Here is a 21,314-nt window from a genome sequence, read left to right as displayed (position 1 = left end):
CTTGAGAATGTAAATTTGAAAATACTGAGCATCAGTACACTTAATAGAGGGAATAGAAGTTACAAAGGCTGAACCAAGAGATGCCATGGGTATATTTAGAGTCAGAGGAGCCATGGAAAGCTGAAATTATGAGAGACCAGACTAAGGTTAGCAGAGAAAGACAGTCGGTAGAGAGAAAACAAAGTAAATGAGCTTAAAGAAGCAGGTGCACTTAGAGAAAAACCATTTGTCTCATGAGAGAAAAACCAGAGTCAGTCCCTCATGCTACCTGTTTTTAGCAACTCTCTGTTTAGATCCAGGTCATGTATATTCCTAAAATATGTCTCCTTTTTCTTGTGCTAACTGGACTGTGTCTCTGTTCCTTGCTATCAAACAAGCCAAAATAAAATGCTCTTTTTATTAAATTTTTAGAATATTCTGGATATTAAGCTTTTATCCATCATATTTATTATAAAATGTTTCCATTTCAATTCCTTCCTTGCTTTTTTCATTACATTTTAACTTTTATAAAAATGGAGTCATCAGTCTTATAACCAGTAACACTTTCTCCAGTCAAATCCTATATTCATGCAAACTGTAGTGACAGAAAGCAGTTTGTGATTGTCTGGCGATGAAGGAAGGAAGAAGGGAGAGGAGCTGGGTGGGATGGATTACAAATGGGCCTGAGGAAACCTTGGACGCAATGGGTATGTGAGGTATCTTGATTGTGGTGATGGTTTCACAAGTGTATACATGTGTCAAAACATACTGCATTGTATGCTTTAATTTTAAATATGTGGAGTTTACTATATGCCAATGATACCTGAGGTAAAACCATTTTTAACTACTCATATTCTTCTCCCCAACCAACATACTTATACAATGCTGTTTCATTCACCTTATTATGCTTTAACTTGTATATTTTTCTCAGTTTTAACATTTTATTCTTCAACTGCATTTCATAAATAATTATTTCTTTCACCATGTTTACTACACTTGAAAAGTCAGGTGTTGAGCCCTATAGTTTTAAATCTATTTCTATTAATAATTTTCATTCCTCAGTCAATTTTCCTATTTTTAAACCTTGTACTATCTTGTTTGGAGGTTTAAAATATTGCTCCTTTGTAATATTTCTAATGTTTTACAGTCATGTAAAGGACTTTACATTAGGCAAGGATGCTAATGTTAGTTCACACACACACAACTGGTCTTATTTATATAATGTACATTTTATGTAACTATTATACAAATTATTTTAATTAACCTCTGAGGCATTTCATATGAAGACTTTATAGAAAAAAGTACTTTAAGAATTAATATAAAAAATTTCATTCAGCCCTGGCCGGTTTGGCTCAGGGGTTAGAGCATCGGCCTGTGGACCAGAGAGTCCCGGGTTCGGTTTCCACTAAGGGCATGTACCTCAACTGCAGTTTGTCCCCAGCCCCAGTTGGGGTCATGTGGGTGGCAACCACTCGATGTGTCTCTCTCGCATCGATGTTTCTCTCTCTCTCTCTTCCCCCCTCTCTCCCTCCTGCTTTATCTGTAGATTAATGTAAAAATGTCCTCGGGTGAGGAGAAAAAAAAAAAGATTTCATTCATTGTTCTCATCTGCCTTGGACAATAATTTTTATTTGGCTTATATATTCAAACAAGATCTAACCTATCTATGGCTAATCTGATCACCTCAACTATCTATATACCAAGAAAATTCTCATTGTGGACCTAGCAGGCCATACAGAAGTTTGATAATATTCATCTGGATGAGTTTCAACACAGGACTACTTTCCTCATTTAACCACTTCCTAAGTCTCTCTTATATTTTTCTACTACCATTGCCCCAAAGTTCTTAAATAAGGTTTACAGTTTTAACTTAGGTTTTATTGAGCACAGATAACATGCCTGACACTGTTCCAGGTACTAAAACAATAAATAGAAGAAGGCACTCTTGGGAAGTATATCTACCTTCACATTTTGATTCTTTCTTCTTCGTGAAGCAAGTATGAATTGTGTAACACACAGTAAGACACTGGAGAATACTGACCTTGGTAAAGTCCCTTTAAACTTAACCTCTGGCTCTTTGACCTTTTGGATTACTGGGTAGTGCTGCCAGACCAGTGCTTTAATGCTTTACCGAATCAGCACTCCTTGGAGCAATGCAAAAAGAGATGTTCTGTGTTAAATATTAACAAGTTATATGAAATGGAAACTGCCTATAGAAATTATTTCCATTTATCATTATTTCTCCAGGATAAAGAACTCAGAATCAGAAGTTATAATATAATTACAGATGACTGACCATGCAGGTATTTTCTTAAGGCACTAATTTCAGTGAAATTAAGTCTTATTGGACAGTCCACAAGAGACCATAGAGTCTCCTTTCCTGGGATCACAAAATAATAAGTCAACATTTTGGGTAAATAGTCTAACTCCAAATTATTAAAAGAATCATTCTTATACAAAAAAAAGTTAGTGTTTCACCAATCAATGTAACATACAGGCTTTGAGGTCATACAGACCTGTGTCAGATTCCTGTCTTTTCTCTTCCCTAAAATACGATTTGGGGCAGGTTATTAATCTCTCTAAGCTTCAAGTTCATCAACTGTAAAATGGATGTGGCAGTAACTACTTTGCAAAGTAATGACTGGGAGGTAATGCTAATAAAACACTGAGCGGAGTACCTGGCTCCATAAAGAAGAAGAAGAAGAATAACATATAATTCATTATCTTATTATTATTGTTAAAAGTATACATTGAAAAAGTTCTACTTAGCTAGTGTAAAAATAATATAGGATATGTTTACAAGCTAGTTAAAAAGCAAGTCAAACATACAGTAAAAAGTAGAGAACAGCCCTGGCCAGTGTGGTTCAGTTTGAGCATCATCCCATGCACCATAAGTTCACCAGTTGGATTCCCAGTCAGGGCACATACCTAGGTTTTGGGTTTGATCTGTACAAGAGACAACCAATTGATGTTTCTCTCTCTCTCTCCTTCTCCCTTCCTCTTTCTCCAAAAAGTCTAATGAACAAAATAAACTGATGAACAAAATAGGTCCAGAGACATGGATGCATGGAAAAGACTGACAGAGCTCAGAGGAAAAGGGGGAGGATTAACCAAAGAACTTATATACATATATGCATAGCCCATGGACACAGGCAATAGTTCTGTAAAGGCCTGGGGTGGGGTGGGTGTGGGTGGAGGGCGGCAAAGAGGAAGAGGAAATGGGGGACATATGTAATACTGTCAAAAATGAAAAAAATAGAGAACAATCAAAATTGATAATATTTTTTTAGTACAATAGGATGTTAAACATGAGGTTCATGTAATTTCAGAATTCTGGCAGATGCCCCAAAGGCTGAGAGCATTAATAGTCATAATATCTATCAGGACATGCTAAATCAATTCAAGACATCTGAAATCAACTTTGAGACTCTTAGTTTATACTCCACTTCAGGATTGTAAGAGGCAAGGAGGTCAATCTCTAGACCTGAGAGATTCTAGAAAGACCAGCATCTAGAATTTTTTGGAGAGAGTTATAAGGATTTTGTGAATCAATTCCACATACACATTGTGTGAGGAGTGGGTGGTACTTTTCATAGCACTTTGAAGATATTACTGCACCATCTTCAGCATGAATTATTGTTGCTGTAGGGAAGCATACTGCTGGTCTAATTATTGTTCCATTGTAGGCCATTCATCTTTTCTCTCTGGCAGTTTTTACTATTTTCCTTTTACCCTTGATGTTCTAAAGTTTCATTGTGCTGTGACTTGGTATAGACTTAATTTTATATTTCCTGCTTCATATTCACAGTGCACTTTCAACCTTAATGAAGATTTTTTTATTCTCTTTCAATTCTGGAAAACTCTCAGTCATTATCTCTTTTAATATTGTTTCCCATCGTCCCCTTTTTTATCTTGTTCTGGATTTCCTATTAAATATACAATAGCCCAGCCAGTGTGTCTCAGTGGTTGAGCATCGACCCATGCACCAAGAGATCAATTCCAGGTCAGAGCACATGCCCAGATTGTGGGCCTGTTCCCCAGTGGGGGGCATGAAGGAGGTGGCCAATCAATGTTCTCTCTCACCAACATTTCTATCTCTCTCTCCCTCTCCTTTCCTCTCTCTCTAAAATCAATAAAGAAAAAAAAATTTAAATACAATAGATTCTCTCCATGACTTTTGACAGTTCTTTTATATTTTTATCTTTTTGTCTCTTTGTGCTGTTTTAGATAAGCCTCAACACTGTCTTCTAATCCACTACTTCAAACTGTCATTTCCTACCATCACCATACCACACATGCCAAATGATTTCTTCCCATGTTCCTTATTTCAGTGATTGGCATTCCTGTCAGATATCCTGATTCCTTCTTCTCCCAGGTTTACCTTCTTCTAATCCACTATACTAGCAGAGCAATTTTAAAATTAAACGTTCGGGGGGGGGGGGGGGAGTAAATGGAAACAACCGAGTCCATTTCCCAGGATCAAACTGGAATTACAATTAAAATAAAGACAAATCATCATGAAAAGCCAACTGAAAAACAGTTGGACAGGACCAGTACAACCAGGGATGCCAAAGTGAATCTGGTAGGAATTGCAGAGGCATGCTGGGGTGGGCCAGGAGCCCACGGACAGTAGTGGAGAGCTGTATTAGTGGTATGCACTTTCCACTGAGAAAGTGGGGGTTTTAAAGACAAATCATCAGGAAAAGCCAACTGAAGAGCAGATGGACAGAACCAGTACAACCAGGGATGCCAAATCAAACCTGTTAGGAATTGTGGAGGCACACCGGGGTGGGCCGGGAACCCATGGACAGCAGCAGAGAGCTGTATTAGCAGTGTGCACTTACCACTGAGAAAGCAGGGGTTTTAAAGACAAATCATCAGGAAAAGCCAACTAAAGAGCAGCTAGACAAAATCAGTACAACCAGGAACACCAAATCATGCCTGGTAGAAATTGTGGAGGCACGTGTGGGGCGGCTGGGAGCCCACAGACAGCCGCAGAGAGCTCTATTAGTGGTGTGCGCTTCCTGCTGAGAAAGCGGGTTTTTGCTTTAACAATCACCAAACCAGCTACAGCCACTCATCTTGGGCTCCAGCAGAGGGAGGATAGAATGGACTGGAAATGAGTGAAAAGAGGGCTCCTGGCTCTGGAGGGGTGGACGCCAGGAATTCTGTACTGAATCACTCCCTCACAGGACAGTAGCTGTATTACTCGAAGAGCCCCTTCCCAGGAAAAAGCAACAGCCCCTCCCACAGGAATTCAACACCACCAGGCCAGGCCAGAGAAATGCAAATTGAGGCTCAATTTAATGAGCTAGCAAGTGCCTCACTGGCAAATCAGCTATAGCCGCTTACCTTGGGCATTGGCAGAGGGAGAGTGGACTGGACTGGAACTGAGTGGAGAAAATCCAGAACTCCTGGCTCAGGAGGGGTAGCCAGGAGTGCTGTACTGAACCACTCCCTTACAAGACAGTAGCCATCCTACTCAAAGAGCCCCTTCCCAGAGCACTGGGGAGAAGCAATGGCTCCTCCCACAGGAATTCAATACCACCAGGCCAAGTCAGAGAAATGAGGCTCATTAACATCTCAATGTAATGAGCTAGCAAAAGCCCCACCTGAGGCTCATCAAGTAACTGAAACTACTAACCACCAGGCAAAAAGCTAGAGGATAACTGAACCTTTCTTTGGCTTGCAAATCTACTCAGGAAAGTAAGACTGGACAGTGGTGTGTAACATGGGTCCTCCCACACTCATCCAAGCCCAGTAGAGGGAGCCACAACCAGTGGAACACCAACACCCACAGGGAAAGTTTGGCAGGCTCCAAAACCCACTGAGACAGTCAAAATGGCGAAACAAAGAAACAAATCTCAAATGAAAGAACAAGATAATTCTGCAGGAGAAGAAATAAATGACATAGAATTAAGCAAGATATCAGAGGGAGAGTTCAGAGCAATAATCATGAGAAAGCTCAACAGCATGAGTAAAGAGCTCAGTAGCATGAATAAAGATATAGAAACACTGAAAAAACCAACCAATTGGAAATGAAGAATGGCATAGCGTAAATAAAAACACATTGGAAGGAATAACCAGCAGAGTAGAAGAAGCCAAGGACTGGATCAGTGAATTAGAAGACAGGGTAGAAAAAACTACCCAATCAGAAAACCAAAAAGAAAAAACAGTTAAAAAATAGGAAGACAGTCTAAGAGAACTGTGGGACCTATGAAGCATAACAACATACACATCATAGGTGTGCCAGAAGAAGAAGAAAATGAACAAGGGTTAGATACTATATTTTAAGAAATAGTGACAGGAAACTTCCCTAGCTTGGTGAAGGAAAAAGGTATACAAGTTAAAGAATCACAGAGAGCCCCAAGTAAGAAGAAACCAAATAGACCCACACCAAGACACATAGTAATTAAAATGCCAGAAATTAAAGACAAAGAGAGAATCCTAGAGGCAGCAAGAAATAAGCAATAGGTTATCTACAAAAGAACCCCCATAAGGCTATTTGCTGACTTCTCAACAGAAACACTATAGGCCAGAAGGTAATGGTGTGAAGTAATCAAGGTAATGAAAAATAAGGATCTGAACACAAGACTGCTCCATCCAGCAAGGCTATCATTCAAAATAGAAGGTGAAATAAAGAGCTTCCTACACAAATAAAGGCTAAAGGAATATATTAGCACCAAACCAGCACTGCAAGAAATGTTAAAAGGACTGCTATAATAAGCAGAAGAAATAGGAAGAGAAACATAACCATGATAAACAAAAATGGTAGTAAATAAGTACATATCAATAATAACCTTAAATGTAAATGAATTAAATGCTCCGATCAAAAGATGCAGAATAACTGATGGATAAGAAAGCGTGACTCGCCCTGGCCAGTTTGGCTCGGCGGTTAGAGCATCGGCCTGCGGTCCAGAGAGACCTGGGTTCAGTTCTCGCTAAGTGCACGTACCTCAGTCGCAGTTTGTCCCTGGCCCCTGGTTGGGTCATGCAGGTGGCAGCCACTCGATGTGTCCCTTTCACGTCGATGTTTCTCTCTCTCTCTCTCTCTCTCTCTCTCTCTCTCTCTCTCTCTCTCTCTCTCCCCCCATCTGAACAAAGAATGGAAAAATGTCCTTGGGTGAGAATAAAAAAAAAAGCAAGATATATATATATAGTTTATAAGAGACCCACCTCACAACAAAACACTCATATAGGTTGAAAGTGAAGGGATGGACAAAACCTAATATGTGATGGAGTCAAGAGCATACAATGGAGTAAAGACAGTCTCTTCAATAAATGGGATTGGAAAAATTGAACAGGTACATGCAAAAAAATGAAACTAGACCACCAACTTACACCATACACAAGAATAAACTAAAAATGGATAAAAGACTTAAAGGTAACCCATGAAACGATAAGAATCCTAGAAGAAACTGTAGGCAGCAAAATCTCAGACATCACACATAACAGAATTTTCACTGATACATCACCTACGGCAAGAGAAACAAAGAAAAATAATAATAAATGGGACTACATCAAAAAACTATAAAGCTTCTGCACAGCAAAAGAAAACAAGCATCAAAATGAACAGGGAACCTACTGTATGAGAGAACATATTTGCCAGTGATACATCGGATAAGGGGTTAATTTCCAAAATATATAAAGTACTCATACAATTCATAAAAGGAAGACAAACAGTCTGGTTATAAAATGGGCAGAGGACCTGAATAGACACTTCTCCAAACAGGACATACAAATGGCTAAGAGACATATGAAGAAATGCTCAACATCACTAATCATCAGAGAGATGCAAATTTAAATGACTATGAGATATCACCACACCTGCCAGAATGGCTGCCATCAACAAATCCTTAAACAAGTGCTGGCAAGGGTGTGGAGAAAATGGAACTCTAGTACACTGCTGGTGGGAATGCAGACTGGTACAGCCACTATGAAACAATGTGCTTTTCCTCAAAAAATTTAAAATGGAACTGCCATTTAGTCCAGTGATGCCACTCCTAGGAATATATCCTAAGAAGCCTGAAACACCAATCACAAAAAAAATATGTACCCCTATGTTCATAGCAGCACTATTTACAATTGCTAATATCTGGAAACAGCCCAAGTGTCCACCAATACATGAGTGGATAAAAAAGCTGTGGCCCATATACACAATGAAATACTATGCATCAAGAAAGATCTCTTATCCTTTAAGATGACCGGGAGAGACCTGGAGAGTATTATGCTAAGTGAAATAAGCCAATCAGAGAAAGACAAATATCACATGATCTCACTTATTTGTGGAATATAACGAAGAAAACAAACTGATGAACAGAATGGATCCAGAGACATGGATGTGGGATAGAGAGTGACAAACCTCAGAAGAGGGATATGGGGGGAGGGAAGAAATAGACCACAGAACTTATATGCATGTATGTATAACCAATGAACATAGACAACTATCCTGGGGGCAAGGGTAGACAGGATCGGGAGGAGGGTGTCAATGGGGAAAAAAGGAAAACATCTATAACAAAAATAAATTAATTAAAAATTTTAAAAATTAATAATAATAGTAATACAGCCTGGCTGGTGTGGCCCACTGGATTCAGTGTTGTACCATGGACTGAAAGGTCCTAGTTTGATTCCCTGTCAGGGAACATGCCTGAGTTTCAGGCTTGATCCCCAGTGAGGGGCATGCAGGAGTCAGCCAATCGATGTTTCTCTCTCACATCAACATTTCTATCTTTCTCTCTCCCTTCCTCTCTTTCTAAATAAATAAATAAAAACATATTTTTTAAAAATACAATTTTATATAGAGTGCTCATACAACTCAACAAAAGTAAGACAAAGAACCCAATTTAAAAATGGGCAGAAGACCTGGAGAGACACTTCTCCAAACAGAACATACAAATGGTCAAGAGACATATGAAGAAATGCTAAACATCACTAATCATCAAAGAGATTCAAATTAAAACAACAATGAGGTATCACCTCACACCTGTCAGAATGGCCGCCATCAACAAATCATCAAACAACAAGTGTTGGCGAGGGTGTGGAGAAAAGGGGACTCTAGTATACTGCTGGTGGGAATGAAGACTGGTGCAGCCACTATGGAAAACACTATGGTGTTACCTCAAAAAATCAAAAATTGAATTGCTATTTGACCTAGTGATCCCACTTCTAGGGATATACCCTAAGAAGCCTGAAACACCAGTCAGAAAGAATATATGTACCCTCATGTTCATAGCAGCACTATTTACAATCGCTAAGATCTGGAAACAGCCCAAGTGTCCATCAGTATATGAGTGGATAAAAAAGCTGTGGTACATATACACAATGGAGTACTATGCAGCTGTAAGAAAAAAAAGATCTCTTATCCTTTGAGACGGCATGGAGGGACCTAGAGAATATTATCCTAAGCAAAACAAGCCAAGCAGAGAAAGACAAATATCACATGATCTAATTTATTGGTGGAATATAATGAACATAACAGTCTAAGGAATAGGGTAGACACAGAGATGTGGAAGTAGGGTACAGACTGACAACCCTCAGAAGAGGGGGTTGGGGGGAGGAGATAAACCACAGAACTTATATGCATGTACGCATAACCAATGCACATGAACAACAAAGCTGGGGGTGGGGTGGGGAGGGATGGGGATGAGGTTGTCAATGGGGAAAAAAGGGGAAACATCTGTAACAAAAATAAATTAATAAAAAAGTTCAAAAAAAGAAAATCATAAGGAAGAGAAAATACATTTACAGTATTTATTGAAAGAAATCTGCTAATAAATGGACCCACCAGTTCAAAAAAAAAAAACAATTTTAGAGTAGTGCGAGCTGAGGAGGAAGCTTGGGAACCAGGGACACCAGAGTGCCTATACCCTGTGCACTCACACCAGAGGTGTCGAGGCCCAGTATAGAACCCTCCTCCAAGACCTGACCAACAACATCACCCTTGAAGATCTGGAGTAGCTCAAATAAGCCTGCAAGGAGGATATAGCCAGTGAAGACTGAGGAGATCACAACAGGCAGTACCTGGTTAGCTTCCTGGAAAGCCACAAGCTGGACAAAAACAACCTCTCCTACAATGAGCACATCTTTGAGATCTCTGGCTATCCTGCCCTACTCACTATGATGGCTGACCATAGAGCCTATGTTCTTAAGATCTCTGAGGAAGAGAAGCTGGACATCAAGCTAACCCATATGCCCAGTGCCAAGAAATACCAAAACTAATCCTGCAGCTCTCTGGGAAAGAGATAATCAAATTGGCTACTCCACTGAAGAAAACCTGAGCAAGGGGGAAGAAGAGGAAGGCTGAACCTTCATCAGACCACTCCCTTCCCCAATCCTCTAGGGGAGGAGACAAGGGCAACCTCCTTCACCCCAAACCTACCCACTTACTAACCTGGTCCTAATCCCCTCACTGTGTATGGGGGGTGGGGGCACTCTGTATGTCTACTTGTCTAACTCATCTAGCACCTCTTCCTCGTGACAGGCCAGAGATCAGAGGCTGGGATGTGGGGTGGGGGCTGAATGTCTTATGCTAGGGAAACTATGCATATAGAAATGGGCACATTCCTCCTAATTCTCCTTCCTCCACTCTTCCCCCACACCTCTCAAGTGTGAGAGCAGAAAGGACCTGCTGTCCTTTCTTACATTGAGGAGCTGAGGTAGGGGTCAGGCACAAAAAAGTAGTGGATCTAATGCAAATCAGTGGGAGGGAAGGTGAAGAGGCTACCTAAGTCAAACCCCATCTGGTAGGGGCAAAGTAAAGCCAGAGTTCAGTGTTTGTACCCATGCTGGACTGGCTGTGGAGTCCCGTTTCCAGCTATTCCTCAGGTTGAAGGGCCTGGGCACCAGCAAGTCTCTTTTTACTCCCCTCAGATGGGTATGAGCCAGGGATCTAATGACAGAGGACCACTGAATCCTTTCCTGGCCCCAAAGTTTAAACCCAATGGAGCACCCAGTATTCAGCATTCCCCACTTACCTCTGCTCTGGAGAAACTGTGCTGGGAGAATGTCCCATTGAGCCTGAGATGGGGCTGAGGAGCAGAAAGAGGGGCCCTTTTTCCACATCTTTATTCTTACTCAGATTGACCTCAAACCTAGGGAGGTTGAGGATTTAGATCATTTTTTAGCTCCAATTCTGCCCCCACCAACAGGGTCCCAAATTGGTCAGTATAGGCAACCTTCTCTCTCTCCCAGGTCTAGAAATACCCCAAGCCCAAAAGAAAGGAAGAAGTTAACTACAGTGTTTTCCTTTGCACTGACCCCCAATTCAGTCCATGAGGGGACTTGGTAACCCCTCCCCTCAATATCCTGGTGCCTTGGGATTGTGAACACTTCCTAGATAAATCATTAGAGTATATTGACCCCAGCCTCCTGCCTATTCAAAGACATCCCTCACCACTCTGACTGTGCTGTGTGTGTGTGTGTGTGTGTGTGTGTGTGTGTGTGTGTGTATTCTACATATATATACATTAAACTTGCACTGTCCTTAAAAAAACACACATAAACAATTCTGGATGTCAGAGGAATGGTAGCATGAAAGACTCCCCTTGGCCTCTCCCACAGAAACTCTGACAAGTTGATCAACTATAACTCAACAAAGGATTGCATGCTCAATATAGAGGCATATCTGAGAGACTTGCACATTGAAGCATCTAAAGGTGGGCATACAGGAACAAATGGGGAAGTGAGAAGGGAGGAAAGCTCAGACAGCCACAAATTCAGCCCTGCAGCCAGGACCTTGTGGCTTGGCCTGGAGAGGGGAGGAAGCCAGTGGTGGCCAAGGCTTCCTTCAACTGGGAGGAACAGAGAGCCTCGATGGGCATTCCGGCAGGGTGAGTGGGGTAAACAGCAGCTGAGCCACTGAAAGTCTGGGGCAAGGACACAGCGCAGGGGTTCTGCCATAGTTTTTCACTGCTGGATGGCTGGTGTTTCAGACAAAGAAACAGGGCCACAGAGCCTTGCCACCCCTTGGACTCCCAAAACTAGCCTCCCATTGCCCATGGTTGAGGAGCATATTATCTGTAAACAGAGAGCTATTGCAGCAGAATCACTGTTTCCCTCTATGACTGATCCCCAGGTAGGGCACATGGGGAAGACCTGTGAAGGTCCAGGGTCACCATTACAGGGAGAGCAAAACAAACCCCATTCCCAAGCAGCAAGCAGCAAGCAGCAAGCAGCATGGGTTATGTCTGTTGACAGCTATGGAAGTTAGCTGAGGGAGGTCACAGAGGTAAAAATTTTGTGATTCAGCACCACCTACTGGAAAATAGTAAAAAGTCCTCTTCAGAGAAAGCTGCTAGAGAAGGGCCAATAATACATAGATGTCTAGACAGAGAAGACCAACAAATGCCATGAATAACTACAGTATGAGGTAGCTCAGAAAGAAAATGAAAAATCTCCAGAAAGCAAACTAGAACATATGGAAATATGTGATATAAATAACAGAAAATTCAAGATTGCAGTTCTGAAAATATTCAACAAGATGTGAGAAAATACAGACAGGCAATTTAATGCACTCAGAAAACAAATTAATGTACAAAATGAGTACTTTACCAAAAAGATCGAAACTTTATTTATTTTCTCACTGAGGACATTTTTTCGATATTTTGTTCAGATAGTGTGGAAGGGAAAAAGAAGAAGAGAGAGAGAAACATCGACATGAAAGGGACACATCGAGTGGTTGCCACCCACACAATCCAACCAGGGCCGGGGACAAATTGCAACCGAGGTATGTGCCCTTAGCAGGAACCGAACCCAGGTCTCTCTGTGCCACAGGCTGACACTCTAAGCGCTGAGCCAAACTGGCCAGGGCAAGATCAAAACTTTAAAGAGAACCAATCAGAGCCCTGGCCGGTTTGGCTTAAGAGTTAGAGCATCAGCCTATGAGCCATGGATTCGATTTTGGTCAAGGGCATTTACCTCAGTTGCAGTTCATCCCTGGCCCTGGTAGGGTCATGCAGGAGGCAACTAGTTGATGTGTCTCTCTCACATCAATGTTTCTCTCTCTCCCTCCCTCCCACTCTATCTGATGATAAACAGAAAAATATCCTTGGGTGAGGATTAAAAAAAAAAAGATGAACTGATCAGAAATCCTGGAAATGAAGCATTCAGTTATGGAGATTATGAGTGAACTACTGAGCATAGGAAACAGAGCTGACCAGATGGAGGAAAGAATCAGTGATATTGAAAATGAAAAGAAAAAAAATTAGTGATATTGAAGAAAGGAATCTAGAAATAACAGAGAGAAGAAGAGAAAAACCTGAGCATAAAAAAACAAAAAACAAAAAGGAAGAGCACTACAAGAACTATCTAACTCTATCAGAAAAAGCAAAAATATGAGAATAATAGGCATACCAGCAGAAGAAGGGAGGCAGAAAGGAATGGAGAGCCTATTCAAACAAATAGTGGATGAGAATTTCCCTAACCTATGGAATGAACTAGATCCTCGAACAAGCAAACAGAACACCTAATTACCTCAATCCAAAGAGGCCCTCTTCAAGGCACATTGTATTAAAATGGTCAAAATTAATGACAAAGAAAAACATTTTCAAAGCAATCAGGGAAAAGAAGAAAGTGACCTACAAAGGAAACCCGTCAGATTATCATTGGACTTCTCAGCAGAAACTCTGCAGGTCAGAAGACAGTAAAACCAAATATTCAAATAACTGAAAGGAGAACTTATGAGCCAATAATAATATATCCAGTAACGTTATCCTTTACATATGAAGGAGAAATAAATACTTTCCCAGACATACAGAAGTTGAAGGAACTTATCACCAGAAAACCTCCACTGCAAAAAATACTCATGGATTTATTCTACCTGAAACAAAGAGTATAAGGGAGCATAAGGTCACAATGAATGAGATCACCAAAAAACTTACAGCATAAACAGGGATAATTTGTGAGAACAAAAACATAAAAGGGGAATGGGGTAAAGATCTGAACTGGCAAAGGAGGATAAAGATCAGATGCATTCAAAAGAAAAAAATACTGTATATATGCAACTTTCTTTGGTAATCACATGCAAAACCCCAAAATTAAGACACATAGCTTAAAAAAAGAGGAAACAGAAGAAAGAAGTACGGAATACTACCAAAAAACAAAAAAAAACAAGAGACAGAAATGCAAAGGAAAAGAACCAATCGAGGCACACAGCTACCAGAAAATGAAGAATAAAATAGCTATAGGAAATCATCATACATAAATAGTTACCCTAAGTGTAAATGGGCTGAATTCACCAATAAAAAGGCAAAGAGTAGGAGATTAGATTAAAAAAAAAACAAATCCCAACAGTGTGCTGCCTTTAAGAGACACATCTGAGCTACAAAGACAAAAGCAGATTCAAAGTGAAAGGGTAGAATATAATTCTCCAGCAAATAACATCCACAGAAAAGCAGGTGTAACCATACTAATATCTGACAAAATAGATTTCAAGATAACAAAGGTAACGAGAGACAACAATGGACATTATATAATGATAAAAGAGACACTACATCAAGAAAATATACCAATTCTGAATATATATGCTCCTAATCAGGAAGCACCAAAATATATGAAGCAAATACAGAACTAAAGGGAGAAACAGATCAAAATGCAATCATAGTTGGGGACCTCAATGCTCCATTGACAGCTCTAGATAGATCATCCAAACAGAAAATTAATAAAGAAACATCAGCCTTAAATGACACAATAGACCAAATAGACATAATTGACAATTACAGAGCCTTTCATCCTGGAATATCAGATTATACTTTTATCACCAGTGCACATGAAACATTCTCAAGGAGAGACCATATGTTGCGTCACAAAACTAGCCTCAGAAATTCAAGAAGACTGAAATTATACCAAGCATATTCTCTAACCATGATGCCTTGAAATTAGAAATCAACTTCAAAATGGAAGTAAAGAAACCCCAAAATACATGGAGACTAAACAAGACACTACTAAAAAAAATGACAGGATCAAAGAAAAAGTAAAAAGTGAGTCCAAAAGATAGAGAGAGACGAATGAGAATGACTACAACATATCAAAACCTCTGGAATGAAGTGAAAGCAGTAACAAGAGGGAAGTTTATATCATTACATGCCTATCTCAAGAAACAAGAGAAATACCAAGTAAGCAACTTAACACTACATTTTAAAGTACAAGAAAAAAAAAAGAACAAAAGCAACCCAAAGTCAGCAAAAGAAAATAAATAATAAAAATTCAAGCAGAATTGAATGACATAGAGAACAAAAAGACTGTACAAAAATTAATACAACAATGAGCTTATTCTTTGAAAAGATTAATAAAATTAACAACTTCCTGGTTAAATGCGCTAAGGAAAAAAGAGAAAAGAGAAAAGACCCATATAACCAAAACAAAATCAGAAATGAAAGAGAAGTCAATACAGACATCACAGATATACAAAGGATCTTACATAGTATTACTATGAATACTATGAAAGACTATATGCACCAAATTCAATAACCTAGAAGAAATAAATAAGTTCCTAGAAATATATAACCTTCCTAGACTAAATCACTATGAATTGGAAATCTAAATAGACTGATCAGCAGTGAGGAAATTGAAACAACCATCAAAAACCTCCTTCCAAAAAATAAAAGTCCTGGACCAGATGACTTCACCAGTGAATTCTTCCAAATGTTCAAAGAAGATTTAAAACCTATCCTTCTCAAACTCTTCCAAAAAATTGAAGAGGCAATACTTCCTTACACATCTTATGAGGCCAGCATAACCTTGATACCAATACCTGGCAAGAATAACACACAAAAAAGAAAACTACAGACCAATATCTCTGCTGAATATAGATGCAAAAATTCTCAACAAAATACTAGCAAATCAAAAACAACAGAAATCCATCAGAAAAATAATACATCATGATCCAGTGGGGTTCATTCCAGAGGCACAAGGATGGTTCAACATATGCAAATCAATCAATGTAATGCACCACATTAACAAAAGAAAGGATAAAAATCACATGATCCTATCAACAGATGCAGAAATAGCATTTGATAAAATGTGACATTCATTTATGATATGACAAACCCTCAACAAATATTATACTCAATGGTGAAAAACTAAAAATGATTTCTCTAAAACAGGAACAAGACAAGGATGCCCATTCTCGCCACTATTATTTAACATAGATCTGGAAGTCCTAGCCAGAGCAATAAGGAAAGAGAAAGAAATAAAAGGCATCTAAATTGGGAAGGAAAAAGTAAAAGTATCACTTTTTGCAAACAACATGATTCTGTACATAGAACCCCAAAAACTCCAATAGAAACTATTGAAAACAATAAACAAATACAGTACAGTTCCAGGATACAAAAATCAACGTATAAAAAAATCCACTGCATTGCTGTAAACTAACAACAAAACTTCAGAAAAGAAATGAAAAAACCTATTACTTTTGCAATTGCAACCAAAAATAATAAAATACCTAGGAATAAACTTAACAAAGGACTTGAAAAACCTATATACTGAAAACTACAAAGCATTATTAAAAGAGATTGAAGAAGACATAACAAAATGGAAAAATATTCCATGTTCATGGATTAGAAGAATCAACATAGTTAAAATGGCCACATTACCCAAAACAATATATATATATTTAATGCAATCCCCATCAAAATCCCAATGTCATTTTTTAAAGAATTAGAACAAAAACTAATCATATTTGTATGGAACCACAAAAGATCCCAAATAGCCAAAGCAATCCTGAGAAAATTTTACTACAGAGCTACGATAATCAAACGGCATGGTATTGGCAGAAAAACTGACACACAAATCAATGGAACAGAATTGAGAGCCCAGATATAAAATCACATGTATATGGGCAGATAATTTTCAACAAAGAAGCCAGAAATACACAATGGAGTAAAGAAATCCTCTTCAGTAAATGGTGCTGGGAAAATTAGAAAGTCACATGCAAAAGAATAAAACTAGATTACCATTTGTCCCAATGTACAAAAACTAATTCAAAATGTATCAAAGACCTAAATATAAGATCTGAAATAATAAACTACATAGATGAAAACATAGGTACTAAACTTATGGACCTTGGTCGTAGAAAACATTTTATGAACATGATCCCAAAGGCAAGGGAAGTAAAGGCAAAAATAAATGAATGGGACTATATCAAACTAAAAATTTGCACAGCAAAAGAAAGCAACAATAAAACAAAGAGGCTGCTGACCAAATGGGATAAAATATTTGCAAACAATAGCTCCAACAAAGGTTTAATATCCAAAATACATAACTCACAAAACTCAACACCAAAAAAGACCCCGAATAGCCACAGCAATCTTGAAAAAGAAGGACAAAGTAGGTGGGATCACAATACCAGATATCAGGTTATACTACAAAGTGACGGTAACCAAAACAGCCTGGTACTGGAACAAGAACAGGCATATAGACCAGTGGGACAGAACTGAAAACCCAGAAATGGACCCAAGGCAATACGCTCAATTAATATTTGACAAAGGTGGCAAGAGCATACAGTGGAGTAAAGACAGCCTCTTTAATAAAGGTGTTGGGAAAATTGGACAGCTACATGCAAAAAAATGAAACTAGACCATCAACTTACACCATACACAAAAATAAACTCAAAATGGATAAAAGACTTAAATGTGACCCGTGAATCCATAAAAATTCTAGAAGAAAGTGTAGGCAACAAAATTTCAGACATCATATGGAGCAGAATTTTCACTGATACATCACCTAAGGCAACAGAAACAAAGGAAAAAATGAACACATGGGACTACATCAAACTAAAAAGCTTCTGCACAGCAAAGGAAACAATCATCAAAATGGAAAGGCAACCCACTGTATGGGAGAACATCATTGCCAATGATGTATCAGATAAGGGGTTAATTTCCAATATATATAGAGTGCTCATACAACTCCACAAAAGGAAGACAAAGAACCCAATTAAAAAATGGGCAGAGGAGCTGAATAGACACCTCTCCAAACAGGACATACAAATGGCCAAGAGACATATGAAGAAATGCTAAACATCACTAATCATCAGAGAGATGCAAATTAAAACAACAATGAGGTATCACCTCACACCTGTCAGAATGGCCGCCATCAACAAATCATCAAACAACAAGTATTGGTGAGGGTGTGGAGAAAAGGGGACTCTAATACACTGCTGTTGGGAATGCAGACTGGTGCAGCCACTATGGAAAACAATATGGTGTTACCTCAAAAAATTAAAAATTGAACTTCCATTTGACCCAGTGATCCCACTTCTAGGAATATACCCTAAGAAGCCTGAAACACCAATCAGGAAGAATTGTACCCCCATGTTCATAGCAGCACTATTTACAATAGCTAAGATCTGGAAACAGCCCAAGTGTCCATTAGTAGACGAATGTATAAAAAAGCAGTGGTACATATACACAATGGAGTACTATGCAGCGGTAAGAAAGAAAGATCTCTTATCCTTTGAGACGACATGGAGGGACCTGGAAAGTATTATCCTAAGTGAAATAAGCCAAGCAGAAAAAGACAAATACCACATGATCTCACTTATATATGGAATATAATGAACATAACAGTCTGAGGAATACAGTAGACCCAGAAACATGGAAGTAGGGCACAGACTGACATCCCTCAGAAGAGGGGGGGGGGGGGATGGGAAGAGATAAACCACAGAACTTATATGCATGTATGCATGACCAATGGACATGGACAACTAAGCCGGGAATGGGGTAGGGGTGGGGTGGGGAGGGGGGTGCCAATGGGGTAAAAAAGGTGAAATATTTGTAACAAAAAAATAAATTTAAAAAAAAGAAAAAAAAAAAAAAAAACTCAACACCAAACAACCCAAATAAAAAATGGGCAAAGGACCTGAACAGACATTTCTCCTAAGAAGATATACTAGTGGCCAACAGATATATGAAAAGATGTTCAACCTCACTAGCAATTAGGGAAATGCAAATCAAAACTACAATGAGATACCACCTCACACTCGTTAGAAGGGCCATTATCAACAAACAAGTAATAACAAGTGTTGGAGAGGTTGTGGAGAAAAGGAAGCCCTCATTCACTGCTGGTAGAAATGTACAGACACTATGGAAAACAGTCTGGCAATTCCTCAAAAGATTAAGAATAGATCTACCATATGACCTAGCAATCCCTATCCTGAGTATATACCCAAAAAACTTGAAAACGTGTATTTGCAAAGATATATGCACCCCTATGTTCACTGTAGCTTTACTTTCGGTGGCCAAAACATGGAGACAACTAAAGTGTTCTATGATAGAGGACTGGATAAAGAAGATGTGGTGCACATACATAATGGAATACTACTCAGCCATAAGAAAAGACAAAACACTGTCATTTGCGAAAACATGAATGGATCTTGAGAATATTATGCTGAGTGAAATAAGCCAGTCAGAAAAGGCTAAGAACCATATGATTTTACTCATATGTGGACTATAAAACTGAAACTCATAGACACAAACAGTAGTGTGGTGGTTGTCAGAGGGAAGGGGATCAGGGTGAAGGGAGGCTAATATATGGTGACTGAAGCTTTCACTTTGGGTGGTGGGCACACAGTGCAATATACAGATTTTGTATCATAGCAATCTACAGCTGAAACCTATATAATCCTATTAACCAATGTCACCCCAATAAATTTAATTTTAAAAAAAGAAAAAATTTTTAATTTTTTATTCTATACTCAAGACAGATCAGTGGTATTCCACTGACCTTCAGAAAATGGTGTAGAGGCTATTTAGAATATGGTCTCTGTGCATCCCTTTGGCATCATATTTATATCATTTTCCCCTTCATACTCTGCCTTCTAGCTTCTCATACTTTCAATATGCATTTTTATTTATTGTGTGCCTATAATGTGATAATTACTTTTCTGGGTTTTGGGGATATTTCAGTAAACAAAGCAGGCCTGGCCGGTTTGGTTCAGCGGTTAGAGTGTCGGCCTGTGGTCCAGAGAGACCCGGATTCGGTTCCCACTAAGGGCACGTACCTCAGTTGCAGTTTGGGTCGTGCAGGTGGCAACCACTTAATGTGTCCCTTTCACGTCGATGTTTCTCTCTCTCCCTCCCTCCCATTCTATCTGAACAAAAAATGGAAAAATGTCCTCGGGTGAGGATCAAAAACAAAAACAAACAAAGCAGGCCAAAAAAACCCTATTCATGGAACTTAGTTGGGGATATAGGCAGTAAACAAAATAAATAAGTAAAGTATATAATGTATCATAGATAATAAATGCAATGGAAATAATGAAGCAAGTGAGGAGAATGCTGGAGGTGAAAGATGAATAATGAAAGTATAATTTTTCTTTATTGATTTTTTTAGAGAGAAAGGGAGAGGGAGAGAGAGAGAGAGAGAAACATCAATGAGAGAGAACATCGATAGGCCACCTCCTGCGTGCCCCCAACTGGGGATTGGGCTCACAACCCCGGGCACATGCCCCGACTGGGAATCGAACAAGCGACCTCTTGGTGCATGGGTCAATGCTCAACCACTGAGCCACACATCAAGGTCATTGGTGTCCTTGATAAGCCCACGTTTTGTGGAGTGGTTGGGAAAAAAGTCATAAATAAGGGCTTAAGAGAGAGTTGGAGCCAGTGAGTATAGGTGACTCTTTTGAGGAGTCTAAGAGGAATGAAGAAATCGTACAATAGCTGAAGGAAAAGTGTATCAGGAAGAGGGTTTTTTGGTTGTTGTTTTTGTCTATATTAGTTTTCTATTGCTGCTGTAACCAATTTACCACAAATTTAGTGGCTTAAAACAACACAACTTAATTATCTAACAATTTGGTAGGTCCAACCTGGGTCTCACTGAGCAAAATATCAAGGTGTCAGCAAGACTGTATTCCTTTCTAGAGGCTCTAGGGAAGAATCCACTTTCTTGCCTTTTCCAGCTTCTACAGGTCACCCACATTCCTTGGCTCATGTCCCCTTTCCTCGGTCTTTAAAGTCAGTAACATTATATCACTCTGACCATTCTCACATTTATACTTTCCCTGAGTGTCTTATTCTGCCTCCCTCTTCTACATTTAAAGTCCCTTGTGATTACATTGAGTCCACTGGGATAACACAGGATAACCTTCCTATTTTAAGATCAGCTCATTAGCAACTTTAATTCTCTTTTGCCATATAACCAAACATATTCACAGGTTCTGGAGATTTGGATGTCGACATCTCTGGGGAACTGTGATTCTGGCTGCCACATATGGGACACATTACAGTATACTAGTTGATGAGAATAATCAGAGGAAGAGGAAGGGGGGGAGAGAGAGAGAAAGAGAGAACTTAATGATGCAGAAGAGGACAGAATCATTGGAGTGACGTGAAAGCAAATGA

At 39.2% G+C, this 21,314-nt stretch overlaps 1 pseudogene; it reads left to right on the top strand.

Moving 5' to 3' along the window:
- The first annotated feature begins 682 nt into the window (after window positions 1-682).
- Window positions 683-10,256, top strand: LOC118619239 (annotated as a pseudogene).
- The last annotated feature ends 11,058 nt before the right edge of the window (window positions 10,257-21,314 follow it).

The sequence above is a fragment of the Molossus molossus genome, unplaced genomic scaffold, assembly GCF_014108415.1.
Source record: "Molossus molossus isolate mMolMol1 unplaced genomic scaffold, mMolMol1.p scaffold_m16_p_6, whole genome shotgun sequence".
In the NCBI taxonomy this organism is placed as follows: domain Eukaryota; kingdom Metazoa; phylum Chordata; class Mammalia; order Chiroptera; family Molossidae; genus Molossus; species Molossus molossus.
This window is presented reverse-complemented; position numbering and strand designations above follow the sequence as displayed.